The sequence below is a fragment of the Antechinus flavipes genome, chromosome 6, assembly GCF_016432865.1.
Source record: "Antechinus flavipes isolate AdamAnt ecotype Samford, QLD, Australia chromosome 6, AdamAnt_v2, whole genome shotgun sequence".
Classification (NCBI taxonomy): Eukaryota; Metazoa; Chordata; class Mammalia; order Dasyuromorphia; family Dasyuridae; genus Antechinus; species Antechinus flavipes.
This window is the reverse complement of record NC_067403.1, coordinates 209,056,919-209,075,756: the sequence shown is the minus strand read 5'-3', so window position 1 is coordinate 209,075,756 and position 18,838 is coordinate 209,056,919. Positions and strand designations below refer to the sequence as shown.

Genomic DNA, 18,838 nt, shown 5'->3' with positions numbered 1-18,838 from the left:
CCAATCAATCAAAAGATGCCATTGTTGACGCCCCCATCTCAGAAAGACACATTCCCCCAAAGTATTAAATAATTAGTAAATTGGTAAAACAAAATCAAATGAACCGGCTCGCTTTTTTTCCTCGGCCTGGGCGGTGGCGGTCCTCCCCCGAGCCCGCTCCGGCCGGCTCCTCCACCCCAGCCGGCCCTCCGGTCCGGGCCGGTCCTCAGTCTCAGCCGCTCCCTGTCCCGGCCGGCCCTTTCCAGTCGCGGCAGGCATCCCAGTCCCGGCCTGCCCTCGGCGCGCCGATGCTCTCGTGCGCCCAAGTCTCGCGCTCCGAGCCCCTCGCGTCCGCTCTGTCCCCGCGCGGCCCCAGTCTTCTCCACCGAGCAGCCTCAGGGCGAAAAGTTTCTTGTGGGGGCCGGTCCAGTTCCGGGAGCCCAGAGTGCCCGGCCTCCGACCCGCCAGTCCGCCCTGCCCGGCAGTCCCGGTACCCGCTCCCTGGCAGTCTTAGGGTGAGTGACCACTCAGCCTCTTCCCCCCTCTCCGGTCTAGCCTGCAGAGGTCCCGGCCCGGCCTCCTGCTTGCTATCCAGTTGCTACGGCAACGCGAGGTAAACCGGCCGCCTGGGCCAGGAGCCCCGGACCCCTCGGGGCCGCCCTCCACCCTCCTTCCCGACCTGGCCCCTCTCCGGGTTCGTCGCCCCCTCAGCCGGGGGGGCTTCCCGGAGGAGGCTTCCTCCCAAGGTCACCTGGGCCCGTCACTGCGGCTGTCCTCTTCGTCCATGTGGTCGTCGGGTCTGCGTCTTGGAGTTTTAGGAAGAACCGGCTCCATTGTGGTTGTCCCCCTCTTCCCTCTCACACCCGAGAAGCGTTCTGACATTCTGTGAGTCTGCGACCTCCCCCTCACGCTGCAGGAGGGGCAACATGGTCTGAATATCCTAGGTCCTAGTCCCATTTGCTCCCTCAAACTGCCCTCCCTTTCTCCTAACCCGGGTCCACTCGGGGCTGTTGCTGCCTTTCGTCCGGGCTGGCAGGCTAGAAGGACTAGAGTTAATTCCCTCCCCTCTTATTGCCCCTTTCTCCCTTACCCGCCTAGCCCTGGCCCCTTGGATTCCCAGTCTCCCTCTCTAAAATGAAGGCGCCCCCAGGCCTATTCAGGGATCTTTGACTCACACCTCACACCCGCTATTCAACAACCCTAAAACCCCTTTGATTTTCCCTTTGTAATGTCTCATACTTGTTATTGCTTTCTAGTTTTGACTGTTACCACCCAATAGGCGTTATTACCTCCTGCTAACTACAATAGTCCGTTATCTCATGTCTACGCAGGCAGTCTCTCCCTCCCCCATCTTCAATCCCTCCTATACATGCCTGTCAGATTAATATTCTCGAAACACGGCTCTCATCATGTCATCCCTGTGCTTTATATCCTGCAATGATTCTGGGCTGCCGACCAGATCAAGGCCAGACTCCCAAGCCTGACATTCAAAGCCCTTTCTATTCTGGTAAAAATTTATGTCTCTGACTTTATCTCCAATTACTTCTCTGGATGGCCCACCACCACCACCAACTAACTTTCTCATATCCTATTCTTGATATTTTTATGCCCCATTCCCACTCATTGAAGCACCTCACTTTCTATTGATTAGAATTCCTATTCTCTTCCTTTCCAATTATTCAAACTGGCATATCCTTCAAGACCCATTTCAAACGTTGATTTGTCTTTGAAACTTGTGGTAATAGCCCAAATATAATGTTCTTTGAATACTTCTAACAGTTATCTGAACCACTTATTTGGTGCCTTACATTTATGCTAGTTACATCCCCTGTAATTATAACCTCCTTAAAGACAATTATATTCCTCTAATCCTTCTGCATTGTCTAGTATTACTTTCTATTCATAGCAGACAAATATTTGTTGGCTGTTTCTGTAAATTGTGACAATTATTTTGTTGTTAGTCATGTCTGATTCTTTGTGACTCCATTTGGGGTTTTCTTGGCAAAGATACTCCTGTGTTTTGCCATTTCCTTCTCCAGCTCATTTCACAGATGAGGAAACTGAAGCAAACAGAGTTTAGTGACCATAGCTAGTGAATATTTGAAGCTGAATGTGAACTCGGGTCTTCCTGACTCCAGGCCTGGTGCCCTGTCCACTAAACTTAATCCTGTAATCATGATGAATAAAACGCACAACTTTCAAACAAGTTGAATGTAAATCAAATAGTTTCAAATCATGAATTTACAAAAAAAAAATTCCTTTTCATAAACTTAATTTGCCCTTAAATTTTTTTATTGGTGATTTATGTTTTTCATATCACTTCTAAGTGACTTCCTCTCGAACTCCCCATAAAACTCATCTTTTTACAGGTGAACAAAACAGATTAGTGCATTGTCCATATGTGAAAATATACCTTTCTATACTTACAGTCAGCCATTTCTACGACAAAAGGTCAGATCTTTTTTCAATCCTCTGAAGTAATAGGATCATAGATTTTGAGTTGAAACAGACCTTAGAAGTACAGATGAAGAAACTGAGTACAGAGAAATGACTTTCCCAGAATCACTCCACAAGTGTCTGAGGCAGGGAATGACTTCAAATTTATTACTCTATCCATTACACCATGAATTGTGATTGGTCACTGCACTTAATACATATTTATAGTTTAGAAACACAGGTTTTATTTTTAAACAAAATGCTAGCCACAGTTTAAATTGTACACTTTAAAGCATAATCTAAAATGTAAGTAGTATACATTTTGAAGACATGATCTATTTTGTTTTATTGACCTAAATAGAATTGTTAGATCTTTCCAAGTGACTAAAGTTTGTCTAAGTGCTAGAACTTTTAATTTTATTTTAAACAGTTTTGATTGAATTCTTTAAAACAAAAATTCCTAATCTTTTTGCTTTCTTAAATGTCTGTCTTGCTTAATAAAAACCTTTTATTTATGAAAATTCAAGCTCATCATTATAGACAAGTTAAGTCCTTCTCCCCCACCATGGCTCTTCATGCCTCTCCCTCCTTGACTCAGCCTATTAGAATCTGTTTTTCAGAACTCAGACCATGATGCCTTTTCAGATTCCTCTATCAGCTAATACCTTTACTTATTATATAAATTTATGTTATACATATTTTATATATTTATGTTATACATATTTTATATATTGATTTAAATGTGTACTTTATATCTTTCCCCTCTCCTCCCTATTAAATATAGGTTCCTTGAGGGCAGGGACTGTTTATTTTTTTTCTTTGTAACCACTGTGTGTGACACTTAGTGGGGCTGCATAAATGTGTATATTGATTAGTTGATTTGTTTACATTTAATAATGAAGTTCTTTTGTGTCAACTTGTAATCAGATAGGACTTCCTAAAGCTTCCTAAAGTAACAGACCTTGTGATTGTCATTTGATGGCAACATCAAAGCTCTAATTTTTACTTTCTTTTGTCTCCATATTATAATTTTTGGACTATTATTATTATTTTGGGCCTTTTGATCTTAGGCTATCACTTTTTGCTGCTGTCAGTGTTCTTGCCTCCAACAGTCTGTTTCCCCTTCTAATTTGATACTTCTATTATGTATTTGGCTAAATATCTGAGATAGTAGATAGAAAAACAGACAAAATATTTATTAAACATTTATTTTTATTTTGTATGCTAAGTACTGGGACTGTGCACAACAAGCAAAATAGTTCTTGCTCTCAAGAGCTTACATTTTAAGAGGGAACACAATATATAGATATGAAAAGAGGGTGGGGGAAATATGTCCTCTAACTTCATAGCCAGGAAGTGAGGGTTTGGTTCCATCAAGATAAGGTGAAGCTTATCTGTCAGAGATCAAAGCACTTGTCAAAGGTGGAGGCCCAAGATTCCAATGAGGAAGAGTTAGTTTGAAGGTCTGAATGGAAATGGCTGTTATGGTTTGGAGTTAGTGACTGGGAATTGTGATAAAATAAGAGTAAATTAGTTCTGAATATAGGAACCTTTGAGATGTTCCAGTAAGCTTTAATGCATGGTGTTTGACTGTTTAGAAGCTTTTTGGGCTTTCTGTCCTGGTTCTCACCTGTGGGTTGTATACTTGAGATTGTAAGTAGGACGAACTGTTAATATCTAATTTAGATATCAGCATTCAGAAGAGCATCAAATTTGGAGTCAGATTTAAGCCCCACCTCTACTATCTTATTTAAAATATCTAAGCCTCAGTTTCTCCGTCTATGAGGGTATTTGTCTATACAACATATGAGGCCTTGTTTTACTTTAATATCCTCTATCTGTGGTGTTATTAATATTCTTAAGAGTATGTATATTTTGGTTCTACCAAATTTTTTAGCATTTTTCTTCAAAATCCTACTTTTTCAATTCCACATTCAAGTCTTCTCAATATAATTCATGTTGTAACTTTTTATTTTATAGCTAAGACTTTACCATATACACAGATTTGAAAAGAGACATTATGACTTCTGCTCTGTTACTGTATCATTTAGTCCTATACAGTGTTTCTAACAAGCAAGTTAATTTTGGAGATATGATGCACCATTGAGAACTGAAAGTAAATCTCTTACCTTAATAGTACTTTTTAGATCCAGAGCTTTTAAAGTTGACTTTGTGAACTCATTTTTATTAAAAAAAAATTCATAATAGTATTTCAAGATAATTGATTTTCTTTACAATCTTTATGTATTTTTTATTTTTTATTTTTGCTATTAAAACCATATTCCGGAAGGCGTCCATGGGCTTCACCAGACTGTCAAGGATGTTCTAAGACCCAAACATTTATGAACCTTGTTCTAGATTAAGTGAATACTGATTCTTATTGGGTTTTCATTGATGTTTATAAGTAATTTGTTTAGGCATATCGTGTGATTCTATGTTATCTATAAAGTTCTTTTAAAAGGTTATTTGCATGTATAGTTTCAGATAATTAAAGTGTAGTGTCTCAGATTAAAAAGAGGCCGTAGCAGTATGGGGAATATACAGTGTAGCAACAAGAAGGAAGATTTGCTAAGTTGGGGGAAAGAGAAGGGATGTGGCAGGTGTAAAGAAAGGTTTTCAAGGAAGGGTAAAAAAAAAAAAAAAGATTTACTGGAAAAGGAGAGAGGAGAGAGAGAGGTAGTTGATGCTCAGAAGGTAGTTAGTTCCCTTGTATCCTCCTGGACTATCCTAGGAAGTAGACTGGTGTGCCCTCTTAGCATGGAGATCTATTGAGGGACAGAATGAAGCAAAGTGCAGCAGTAGCTGCTGACCAGCATCCTGCGGGATCCCTTATTATTGCTCAAAATACTCCAAGTCACAAAAACTTTCAAGAATTGGAAAAGTAACTCATCTAGTCCAAGTTCCAATTGAATAGAAAGCCCCCATTTACTATGTTTTTAACAGACCATCAAGTCTCTGATGATCTCCATTCATAGGAAACCCATTTCCTTGGCAGCAGCTTTGGGACATCCCTAATGATTGGAAGATTTATTTTGCAGACCTAAAATTATCTTTCTGCAACTCATTTTTTCTTTAGGTCTTTCTGTTGGGACCAAATGGAACAAATTGAATCCTTTCATATGATAATCCTTAAGATAGCATTTATCACCCTTAAGTGTTCAGGAAGCTGAAAATCTTCAGTTCCTTTAACTGACACTCAAATGACCATCTATCCATTCATCAGTACATTCAACCATCCATGAATCTATCTATTCATACTTTATTTTTTTCAACAAACACTTCTTAAGTGTCTACTATGTGCTAGGCATTGTAGTAGGGAATTCAAAGATAAATTGAAATAGTTCCTGCCCTCAATGGGCCTATATTCTACTGAAATTTTGTGTATTCATGCAATATCTTTACAAATAAGTAAATTCAAAATACATGCAAAGGAGTTATGTTTTTTTTTTTTTTTAGGAGGGGAGGGCTCTAATGAATAGTGGAATTAGGAAAGGCTTCTCATAGAACTTGGTACTTGAGCTGAATCTTAAAGGAAACTAGGAATTCAGAAATGTTAGCAGTTTCATTTAGTTTCTAAGAAATATTTTAGGGATTCCAGAAAGTGAAAAGTGTTTCAAATTGTTATTTAACTGAATTAGTCCATTTCCTCCCAATAAATCTAATATGCATTAGATTGTATAAGAAACTAATTATCTCACAAATCCCTACTGTTTTATTGACCTGAAATTGTTTTATGTTAGAAGGATTTATATCATGAGCAAAATTAATCAATATGTCACTCCCATATATGATAGACTAATTATCTTTCCTAAGACTATTGGCAGGTTAAATTTAAATGAGGATGCTATATTATCTAGGAAATGTAGAAGAAAAAATTTCTAATGTTTGAGGACAGAGAACTTTATAAATTCAGAGATCCTTTACTATATTCTTTTTGTTTTTGTATTATATATGTAAACATATTCATTTGGAATGTAAAATCTTGATTGATATTACGTATCTGTTATATGGGATCTGGGCATTTAGACTTTCAAAAAATCATTTTGGGTGGTGTCTCAGAATAGCCTGAAAGAAAATTCTCATCCTCTAACCATCCATATCCACGTGGTTGTTTTGGTAATTTAAAGTTATACTCAGTCATATTTTCTTTATCACAATGAAATGTTGCTCTGAAATGACATATAGAGGACCTGCTGTGAAAGAATCAATTTGCAATCAGCAAACACAAGATGTTTGAAGCTCCATTTAGGTACAGTTGAATTCTCTCAAATTCTTTCTCTCTTAAGGGACCTAAATATTTTTAGCATCTGTACAAGAATCTCTTGTAAGTCCTAAATATAATAGTATGACTGACCTTTTGGGTGGAGTGTATGGTTTTCTATTATTGCAGTTTTTAGTGATTTTTGTATTTATTTCCCTTTCAATGGTCTTCAGATTGGTTTGGGCTAATGCTAGTGCTGTGGTGCGTATGTATTCAAGATAATAGGATTTCATTTTCTTCATGTTGATTTTAATTAATATAAATACCAACAGTGACAAATTTTTAAAACAACACATATTATTCGTAGGATTTAGAGCTATAAGGGAATTCAGTTTCCTAAACTTTTACATTTAATTTCACATGTGCTTATTTATTGTTTACTTTTACTTTTCACTGTGATAGAGAAAACATCTATGTAAGTTTTTTTTTTTTTTGGTAATTTCATGAAAAAATAGAATCTTAGAATTGAAAAGGACCTCAGAGGTGATATAACCCAACTTCATATCAAATTCAAGCATCACAAAATTTAAACCTAGAAGGGATCTTGGAGATCTACCTCCCTTAATTTATTAGTTAATAAATCAATCAATAAACATTTAAGCAACTATTATATACCAAGCATAAGAAAACATGCCCCCAAAGCCACTCTTTTATAATCTATTTGACCAAAAAATCATCTAACCTCTGAACACTTTTTGATGACAAGAAGCTCACTATAAAGTCACCCATTTTCTGTGAAAATGATTTTTTTATTATATAATGAGCTGAAGTCTACCTTTCTGTAATTTCTACACCTTTATCCTGATTTTGTACTTTGGAGCAACACATAATATGCCTAATTGCACACCTTCATGGCAACTTTTCATATTTAAGGAAAGCAATTATAAGTGACTGTGGGCAAACCTCAACCCCATTGGGCCCTAGTTTTCTTTTCTGTTGGACTAGATGGTCTCTAAAGTCTCTCCTAGCTTTAAATCTTTTATTCTTTGTCTTCCCTAAGTTTTCTCTAGTCTAAATATTCCTAGTTCTTTCAGCACTTCCTTTAAGTGTTCAGAAATGAGTACAATATTGTTACTATTTGTCCTTTGTTCTTGAAAAGGACCGATGACATTAAGAGGGTGATATCTTGACTTGCAAGTAGTTGGATTTAAGTGAGGCAGAACTGTTGAAAGTCATCAATCTCCTCCAGTGTCTTTGAAGTCCAATGGGAGGACATTGGTCAAGAGGACTGGTGATGGCCCCAGATGCAATGGGAGACCTTTATTTATTAAACTGTCTTTCCCAAATTTTAGGCTTATTCATAATCATCTGACCATCTCTTTTGGACACTATGATTTTGTTTGTATGGCCTTAGATTATGCTAATCTTTTTGAGTAGCCCTCTGTTGTTATTCTCTTGGCTTGTATTAAATTAATTCATCTATATCTTCTTAAATGAAAATCCTATTACATTAACTTATTTTATTTTTTTATTTTAATAGTAGCTTATTTTTCCAAATACATTCAAAATCTTGTGTTCCATATTTTTCTCCCTCTCTCCTCCACCTCCTCTTTCCTCAAGACAGTAAGCAATCCAATATAAGTTAAATCATGCAATTCTTTTAAACACGATTCCATATTTGTTATGCTGCACACACACACACAGACAGAGCAAAAAGGAAAAAAAACGAGAAAGGCAAAAAAGCAAACAAACAGCAACAACAATAAAAGATGAAAATCCTATGCTTTGATCCACCTTCAGTCTTCAGAGTTCTCTGGATGTTAATGGCACTTTCCATCACAAATCTATTGGAATTGGCTTGTAAATTCATTTCTGTATTTATGCATTAAATGCATGTATTAAACTTTAATTTTTAAAGTTTAAGTCCAGAACTTTATATTTTGGCTCTTTGCCATGTCTGTATACTTTCAATCCTGAGTTTTGTCTTTTACTATAATAGATGATGAGTTTTTCTCCTTGTATTGACTTCTGTTTTATTCAAGTAATTATTAAAAATGTTGAACTTGCCCAGGCTGATAGGAAGAAACAGAGGTCACTTTGTAGATTAATCTTAATTTAATTGCTAGTCTTTGAGTCATTTTAGTTAGCTGATTATGAATTCCTTAACCATTCAGTGATATGGCCCATCTTTCTCCATCATATCCTCTCATGAAAGTCTTTATAAGAATATAATGTCGAACTTGGAGGAATCTTAAATATTTTAGTCCAATCCATTAGTTTTCCAAGTAATGTAACAGAAGTCAGGTAACTTACAACATGGGTGGTAAATGGCAGAGTTGTAACTCAGACCCAAGTCCTCTGACTCTAAGCTAGAAGCCAGCACTATTTCCACTGTACTACCTGGCTTCTCCCAATCAAATGCTTAGCTCAAATTTGTTTTACCATTTTCTATTAGATTAGGAAATCTACTGAAAAAAAGGGAATGGGAATAATTTGATATGACTTATTATTAAAATCTGTGCTGGCTCACAGTAATTACTTTGCTTTCTAAATTCTCACAAACCACTTGTACAGAAAGCTGTTCTACAGTTTTCTATTAAGTTTTTCTGGCTATAGTTTAGAGAGACAATTTATCTTCTTCCCTTCCCCTTGAGTTCCCCCATCCCACCCCAAGAATAATTGGACGATATTTGTGTTTATTCTAATCCTGTTCTTCTATGATCTTCTTAGGTGTTCTTTGAGGAAATCAATTAATTTCCCCATACTGCATTTTCCCTATATATAAATTAAGGGTGATGGATTAGTTTAGGAATAGCTAGGTGGTACAATGGATAAAATGCTGGGCCTGAAGTCAGGAAGACTCATCTTTCTGAATTTGAATCTTGCCTTTGACACTTGATAACCATGTGACCCTGGGCAAACCACTTAACTATGTTTGTCTTAGAAAAATGAGCTGGAGAAGGAAATAGCAAACCACTCCAGTATCTTTGACAAGAAAACCACAGATGGAATGGGTCACAACTGAAAAGAAGAAGAAAAAAGTATTGTAAGGTAACAGAATTATTAGGCATCAACTAGAGTTGAAATTTCTGAGGAATCACAACCAAGATCCAGCTTTCCAGAGAAATCTTTTTTTTTTTTTTTCAGCTTTTCAAATTTAGCTGGCAAGATATCTGGAAATAGCTGTATTAATTATACCCAATGCTAAAAGTTATTAATAAGTCATTCCTTTGCAGCTTATTATCTCCGTTTTACAGACTGATTTTTTCAATAAGATTTACTTAATTAGATCAAATGTTTCTTTTCTAGAATGTTTAACATGCCCGATTGCTACAATCTTCAAGGAAACTAAATAGCCTTAATTACATCTGGAATTCTGATTCCATTTGATGTGGCAGAGATGTGATGAAAGTTGTCAGTTTTAGGGGATATGACTATCATATATGTAATTAAGCTTATTGCCAATACTTAAGACTTGTATTTATCTTACAGCTTATTAACTCTATTGCTAACTCAGATATGTTGGTCTTGAAAAGTTAATGCCTATTTTATAATGAACGTGCTGAGAAAATTCTTCTTTATATTTTTACTCCTCTCCCCTTTTCTATTTGACATTGAATGCTATTGATTAATAGTTTCTGCCTGTCCAGCTTCTATTTTCATAGTACATGTCACCTGTCATACACACATGAATGAGTTGAAAGTATTTTAAGAAAAGCCACTATAATGTAGAATGACTTTTTTTTGGACCGTGGGCAGATACCCTTAAAATTCACTGGCAGACTATTAGCTGCCAGAGTCCTTAGTGGCTTGTGGGTAAAAGTAGTCATTTGTGGAATATTTTGCTCTGTTCTGGACAAAAAAGACCCTGACAACCAAAGTCCAGGTTCTGAAAATTGTGTCATGTGGAGAATGATTAAATGAACTGGGGCTATTTTAAGAGAACATTTAGGGAAGACAAATTAGTTGGCTTAACGTATCTGAAGGACTTTTGGGTAGAAGAAATAGACTTACTTGTGTCTAGGACTAAAGAGTGGAAGAATAAAGGAAGACAGATTTTAGTTTAATTGTAAAGAGGAACTTTCTAGCTGTCTAATAATGGTATAAACTGTAGTGAACTTCCCCTCACCAGAAATGTTTAAGTGGATTGTAAGTGATCACTATTAGTAATATTTTGAAGGGATATCTTTATTGAGAGGAAAGCAGGGTTAAATATCCAAAATCTAAAATTTCTGTTGTTAAGGTAATGTCATATGGTAGCAAGAGGAATCCATTTGTAATTTGAAAATCTACATTTCAGTCCCAAGACTATCAGCTAATAGAATTAGATGGTTCATTGTGGGAAAATCACTTACTTATTTTGAGCATTAGAACATTTCTTACCAGAAATGGGGCTAAGGACATTTACATGATCCACTTCCCAAGGAGTTGGTGAGGTGAGTGTACTTTTACCACTATGAGAAATGTGAGGTCTTCTAATCATGATGTCTCTCTTGTCATCAATGTGAAGAATATTGTAATAACTTCACAATTATTTATTCTGTGGAGCTTGTGATAAGTAGATTCCAAGGCATTTGGTTTAGCTTTGAAATCCATCATGTGATTTGTCTTTGAATGATTTTGCCTTCTTAGTCATGTTTGACTCAGGCATATTTTTAAATTAGTTTATAATATATTAGTACACACCAGCTGATGGCTAGTATGAAATTGCCTAGAAGATATTAGGTAGCTGGAACAAACAGGCTGAGATTAAACATTAATGATAATAACCCACTAAGTAGATATTTATATATACATAGTTTGGATATTCTTGATGTTGGAAAATGCTATGTTTTATCATGTTAAACTGTATTTATGATACTAAATCATATGACCATTTGTTAAGATCTTTAGGTCTTATCTAGTAAAGTAATATACCTTTATTTGTGAAGGATTTATAACATTGATTTTTGAATGTAGTTAAGTAAAATTTCTGAAATAGTAGATTAGGCAAACAAACTTGCCCAAGGTTTACACAGCTAGTAAGTGTCAGAGGCTAAGTTTGAACTCAAATCTTCCTGATTTCAAGCCCATTGCTCTTAACCACGGAATCATCTAGTGTCCCTGGTATCATTATAATTCATTGCAATTTTGACCTGGAGTAACAAACTTTCTTTGACTTTTTAAAATGAAATCTATCTTCTTCTTTTTCTTTTTTTCTTTTCTTTTTGCTGAGGCAATTGGGATTAAGTGACATGCCCAGGGTCACATAGCTAGGAAGTGTTACGTGTCTGAGACCAGATTTGAACTCAGGTCCTCCTGACTTCAGGGCTGGTGCTCCACCCACTGCACCATCTAGCTGCCCCGAAATCCTTCTTCTTGAAGAACTTCTTCATATGAAATGATGAAATCTGATTTTAAAATTGGACATTAAATGCAAACCACTGAAAGTTTAGAAACATACTTTCAGTTCTTCTGAAAAATAAATTTCAGATATTTAGCTTTCAAACAGTTCTGTCATTGTTAGGCCAAATGAAAATAAAATGATAAAATTTACTACATCTATAACTCAATCAAATAAGGTAATGATAGTTTTTTTAAAATAGTATTTAACTTTTTATGTCTTGAATGTCAAGACAATTTTAGCATTAATTTTTTGCAAGATTTTGAGTTCCAAATTTTTCTCCCTCTCTCCTTTCCTCTCCCCTCTTCTGAAAATGGTAGGCAATTTGATATGTTGTTATGTATATGCTATCATGTAAAGCATATTTTTATATTAGTCACAGTTGTGGAAGAAAAAATAAATCAAAAGGGGGAAAAACACAAAACAGAATAAAGTAAGTGAAAAAAGTGCTTCAATCTGCATTCAGGGATCATGATTTTTTTATTTGGATATGGATACTATTTTCCTTTGTGAATCCCTTTATACTTGATTTGGATCATTGTGTTTCTGAGAAGAGTTGAGACATTTATGATTGATAATTTTACAATGTTACTGATTCTATGTACAGTGTTTTCCTGGTTCTGCTCTTTACTTTGTAACATTTCATACAAGTCTTTAATAGTTTTTCTGAAATCTGCTTGTTCATCATTTCTTATTGCACAGTCCTATTCTATTATCTTCATATACCAAATCTTGTCCAGTCATTTCCCAAATGATGGGCATTTCCAATTCTTTCCTTCCACAAAAGGGCTGCCATGAATATTTTTGTACATTTAAATTTGGTTGCCCTTTGGACAGAATTCCAGATTGTGCTCCTAGAATGTTTCTTTCTTTCTTTCTTTCTTTCTTTCTTTCTTTCTTTCTTTCTTTCTTTCTTTCTTTCTTTCTTTCTTTCTTTCTTTCTTTCTTTCTTTCTTGCAGTTTCATGTGCAATCATCTTTTTTTAAAAAAATTCTGTTTTTCTTGTTTTTGTTTTATTTCATAAATTAAAAATAAAATAAAGATTTAAAAAAATATTTAGAATCTAGTACCACTCTTTGCACTCAGGATTTAGTGAATAAGTAGGAATAGATGGAATGGGGACTCACTAGAGATTTGGAAGATCTCTTTTATTGAACAATACAAGGGGGTGACTTTTATCCCAAGAGTTAGTACCCCACAAGAGTCACAGTCAACCAATCTGGTCAGCATAAGTAAAGTTCATCTTTCAGGATGATGCCAATGTGAGGATTCGGGATGTAATTACTGACATGAATTTTCTTTGGTTTTTATTTTTGTCCTGGCAGTTTGTTGTGGCTAACCCTGTCTCACATGGTTCTGTTTGCCCATGCTAACTGATATATGAAACTCTAGCCATCTTTGGTGAGGAAAAGAATGAGAAAAGGAATTTTGATACTGACAATGAGATATTAAAACTTTTTTCCTGATTTTATTTTTAAAAACTTCATGGATAAGGTAAAGATAATTGAAGGCAAAATCATGTTACTAGACTCTACTTTTTGTGAGCCTTTCTTATCTGTGATGCTATTCACCTTTAAGATTACTGTTTTATTCCTTTGCCCTTTTCAGACAGTTAATACTCTTGAATGTAGAGCTCTAAAAGAGTCCATAAAAAGTCAGTTCAAGCCTTTCTTCTCTTTATTTACTTAAAATAAAAAAAAAAGATTTTGTGGATGCCTTTTTCTTTGTATCACAAACTCTCTGGGGGAAAAGAAAAAAAGTGTCCCCTTTTTTTTTTTTTTTACAGATTAAATACACTCTTGTGATAAAGAAAACCAATAGTGACCATATCTGAGCAAATATACAACCTTCTGATCTGTTTGTTCACTTCCCTCTTTTCTTTTTTATCTTCTACAAAGCAACCATTGGCTTCTCCAATACTCAGAATTTGACTTTTCTTAGCGAGTTTTTCATTTACATTATTGTATTCTGTGTATATATTAATCTTTTGATTCTGATTTCTTTTCATTCTGCATTTGTTCTTATAGCTCTTCTCAAGTTTCTCAGATTTCCTCATATTCTTTTTTCCTCATTTCTTATTTCATAATAATATACACTTAATTTGTATGCCAATGTATTGACCAAAGCAGATGCAGTTGGGACTGTTAGAGTACTTAATTTAATGAAGCTTAAAATTAGTTTACCTTTTTTGGTATCAAAACCACACTCTTGATTAACCTTAAAGGAGACTGAATCTACCAGATCTTTTCTTTTTTAAATATTTGAATTTTTAATTTTCAGCTATCTATTATATCTCTCTCTCCCACTATTACATCTATTCCCCTCAAAAGAAATAAAAAATCCTTTGTAATATGTAAGCATAGTCAAAAAAAATAAATCGTCATGTTGGCCATGTTCAAAAAGTCTCATTTTTCATTTTAGTCCTTCCTAATTCTGTCATGAGAGAATAACATTCTTCATTATTGATGTTCTGGAATCAGGGATGATCATTGATCAGCATTTTTAAATTTTCACAGTTGTTATAGAAAGTAGGACTTTTACTGGTAACTTGAAGGTAGCCATAGAGGCCATGGTCTAGAAGAGATGAAGAGGGAGAGCATCCTAGGCATGGGAGACAGCTAAAAGAAAATACCTGGAGTAGGAAGATGGAATTTCTTGTTTGAGGAACAGTAAGGAGTTCTGTGTCAGTGGATCTTATATTATCTGAAGGGGGTACAAGAAACTTGGAAAGATGGGAGGGGGAGAAGGTTATGAAGATTTTAAACACCAGAGGGTTTTAAATTTGATCCTGGAGGTGGGAGGAAGTCTCTTTAGTAGGGGAGTGGATGTAGCGTCATACTTGTACGTTAGAACATCACTTTGAGGATTGAATGAGAAAAGACATTAGCCAATAGGACTATTGCAATAATACAGTCAGAGCAAATGAGGATCTGCATCAGGGTAGTAGCAATATCAGGGGAGAGAAGGAGGAGTATGTGAGGAGTGTTATGAAGGCAAAACTAATAGGCTTTGACAAAAGACTAAATATATATGACTGAGAAAGAATAAGGAGTCAAAGAAGACAATTAGGTTTTGAGCCTGAGTGACTAGGAGCATGGTGATGTCCTCAACAGTAATAGAGAAGTTAGGAAGAGGGGATGATTTTGGGGGAAAGATATGAGTTCTGTTTTGGGCATATTGAGTTTAAGAACTATACAGAACATCCAATTCAAGATGTCCAATTGGAGACAGCAGACTGGAGATCAGCAAGAAGTAAGTGCTGATGACTTCATTTGAGAATATTTAATATAAAGAGGACAATTGAAACCTTGAGAACTACTGAGATCATCAAGTAAAAAATAGAGGGAGAAGAGAGGAGGGTCTGGGACAGAATCTTGTGGGGCACTCAAGATTAGATGGATGAAGAATCAGCAAAGGTGACTGAGGAGTGATCATATAGGTAAAAGAACAAAGATAGAACTAAGTCATAAAAATTTTGAGAGAAGAGAGTATCAAGAAGAGGTTGATTGACAGTGTCAAAGGCTGGAGAAAAGTCAAGAGGAATAAAGATGGAGAAAAGTTATTAGATTGTAATTAAGAGATTATTGGTAACTTTGGAGAGTGCAGTTTTGGTTGAATAATAAGGTTGGAAGCCAGATTGTAGAAAATTAAGAAGAGAGTGAAAGAAAAGGAAGGATTCCCTCCCATTTGTTTACCTTGATTTGCTCAGTTATTTTCCAACTGGGAGGAAGTTGATAGTTGATAGTTTACAGTTCTTTGTTAATGATAAAAAGAGCTGCTGTAAGTATTTATGTTCACTTAAGACCTTTTCCTATATGTTCAATCTGTTTGGAGGTATAGTAATGTTGTAAAAGAAAAAGTAGATTCCCTCAGAATAATAAAGAAAAATTAAAAGTATGCTTCAATCTGCATTGAGTCCATTTTTTCTCTCTTTGGAGGTGGTTAGCATTTTTCATTGTAAATCCTTGGATTTTTATTAGTATTGCTGAGATTATCTAAGCCACATACGGTTGATTGTACAGTTGTACAATATTGCTGTTATTGTGTTCTCCTGGTTCTACTCATTCTACTTTGCAGCAGTTCATTTATGTCTTTCCAGATTTTCGTTTCTTAAAACATGATAATATTCTGTCATAATCATACACTACAACTTGTTCAGCCAGTCCCCAATTAATGGGTATCCCCTCAATATCCAATTCCTTGCCACTAAAAAAGAGCTGCTATAAATCTTTTTATATCTATAGGACTTTTCCTTTTTAAAAAAACCTCCTAAGAATATAAGCCTAATAGTGTTATTTCTGGATTAAAGGGTATATACAATTTTGATTTTGGGCATAGTTCTGAATGGCTCTCCAGAATGCTTAGATTGGTTCACAACTTCACCAACAGTGCATTAGTTTCTCTGTTTTTCCGTCTCCCTTCAACAGTTGTGATTTCATGTTAGCATATCTGATAGGAATGAGGTACAATACCAGTTTGTTTTTTTTTTAATAATTTTTTATTGACAGAACCCATGCCAGGGTAATTTTTTACAACATTATCCCTTGCACTCACTTCTGTTCCGATTTTTCCCCTCACTCCCTCCACCTCCTCCTCCAGATGGCAAGCAGTCCTTTACATGTTAAATAGGTTACAGTATATCCTAGATGCAATATATATGTGCAGAACTGAACAGTTCTCTTGTTGCACAGGGAGAATTGGATTCAGAAGATATAAATAACCCGGGAAAAAAAGCAAAAATGCAAGCAGTTTATATTCATTTCCCAGTCTTCTTACTTTGAATGTAGCTGCTTCTGTCCATCCTTGATCAATTGAAACTGAATTAGCTCTCTTTATCGAAGAGATCCACTTCCATCAGAATACATCCTCAAATAGTATCGTTGTTGAGGTATATAATGATCTCTCGGTTCTGCTCATTTCACTTAGCATCAGTTCATGTAAATCTCACCAGTTCTCTCTATATTCATCTTGCTGGTCATTTCTTACAGAACAATAATATTCTATAATGTTCGTATACCACAATTTACTCAATCATTCTCCAATTGATAGGCATCCATTCATTTTCCAGCTTCTAGTCACTACATTTTGGCACATACAGAATACCAGTAGTTTTGAAAATTATGGCTTTGTAATATATTTTGAGTTCTGGTAGCACCCTTTCCCCAAAAATGTACACTTAATTTGTTCATTATATGTCTTGATATTATTAACCCTACATTCCTCTAATTATTTATTTTTATTAAGCTTTTGTCCAATTCTATAAATACCTCTTTGACAATTTCATTGGTGTAAAACTAAATATGTAGAACAATGTGGGTATTATTATTACTGCCTCTAGCTGAAAGGACAAACCTCAGTACAGCAATGACAATGTAAGTGAATGTTCTGAACTAAGAAAATAGTGGCAGAACCAAAATTTGGGTTTCTAGATCAGGGCTAAAGATAAAGAACTTATGAGCTTTGGACTAGGGATGGGAGTACATTTAATACTGGTTGAAAAGAATTTACTTGCCTAAGAACTGAAGAACTTATCAAAAGACTTTAAATTTAGGAGGAAGGGAAGGGAGAAAACAACTTGCTTAAAACACTGCTAAACCCACAAGGAATAAAATAGGAAGACAAAACAAGGAGAAGTGCCTCATAATGCACTAATCTCCATTACTTCAAATATTTGTACAAAAATGCTGTGTGCATTTTATTTCTGTTTTTTTTTCCTCTCAAATAGATCTTTAGATTGAGAAATATGAAACAAAAATATTTGGTGAGGATTTTTAATCCAAAGATAATGAATGAAATAGACAACATCTAGCTGTCCTGTATGACTTCAAGATGGTAAGATTAGGCAAAATATATCTTAGGCTACTAAGAGAAGTTGGAGATTCAATTGCTGAGTTACATTCTGGTGATCTTTGAAAGATCTCGTCAGACCCAAGAGATATCACAAGACTGAGAATGGCATATGTTCTCCCAGTATCCTGAAAAAAGGAAGAGGATAGAGTCTTGTAGCTCTAGATTGTAAGAATGGCTTTTATTTTTGCAATATTCTAATTTTATTAAGGTAATTTTTGTGAGCATATAGAATGAGAAGGAGTAATCACTAAAAGTCAGCAGGACTTCATTAAGATTAGGTTGCACCAGATTATCCTCATCTGCTTTTTTAAAATAGACTAGACTGGTAGATCAAGGGAATGTGATAAATAAATTTCACTTCATTTTCAGTAAAGTATCTGACAGTGTTTCATGCTGCATTCCACTTTATGATGGAGAGATATGGTTTATGTGGTAATAGAGAATGCTACCAAGAGTTCCTTCTTAGTAGAGGTTGGACTAGTTAGCCTTCATAATCCCTTCCTATTCTAAAACTCTCTGTACCTTAAGCCAAGGTTGCACTTCCAATATCCATTTTTTGCTGGTCTTCAAGTTGAATTTGGTGATACTATGAAGAGGATTCCCTATTCAGATGAATACTGATATAAATAATGTATATTACAACTTACTCTGCTTGACTTCTGACCCTGATTAGGAGCAAAAGATCAAAGTTGCAGAGAAGCAGATTTCAAATTGCTTTACAGAAGGACTGACTTCCTGATAGAGGTATTTCAAAGTAGAATGGGCTATCTGAGGAACTAATAAGTTTTCTATTGCTAGAGGCCTTTACACACAGGCTGATTGGACATTTATTAAGTTTGCCATAGATATGATTCATATTTAGATTAGTGGGGGACTGAATGAGGTAATTTCTAACTCATTTTATTATTCTGTGTCTTGACTAAAATCAAGTTCTTACATTATAATTAGTAATAATGAGAAAATAAAAAGTACAGATATTAAAAACGAAA

The 18,838-nt window shown here is 35.4% G+C and overlaps 1 protein-coding gene across 5 annotated transcripts in view; it reads left to right on the top strand.

The window, feature by feature from the left end:
* The first annotated feature begins 406 nt into the window (after positions 1-406).
* The window catches only part of STK33 (serine/threonine kinase 33), a 243,098-nt gene continuing 224,666 nt past the window's right edge, over positions 407-18,838 (top strand). For 2 of the 5 annotated variants that reach the window (XM_051964326.1, XM_051964322.1), the window contains exon 1: positions 769-864. The gene's annotated coding sequence lies outside the window, so the exon portion shown is untranslated. Of the gene's footprint in view, positions 495-768; positions 865-18,838 lie in introns of those variants that run through there. The other 3 variants (XM_051964323.1, XM_051964324.1, XM_051964325.1) reach the window with 2 other exon arrangements.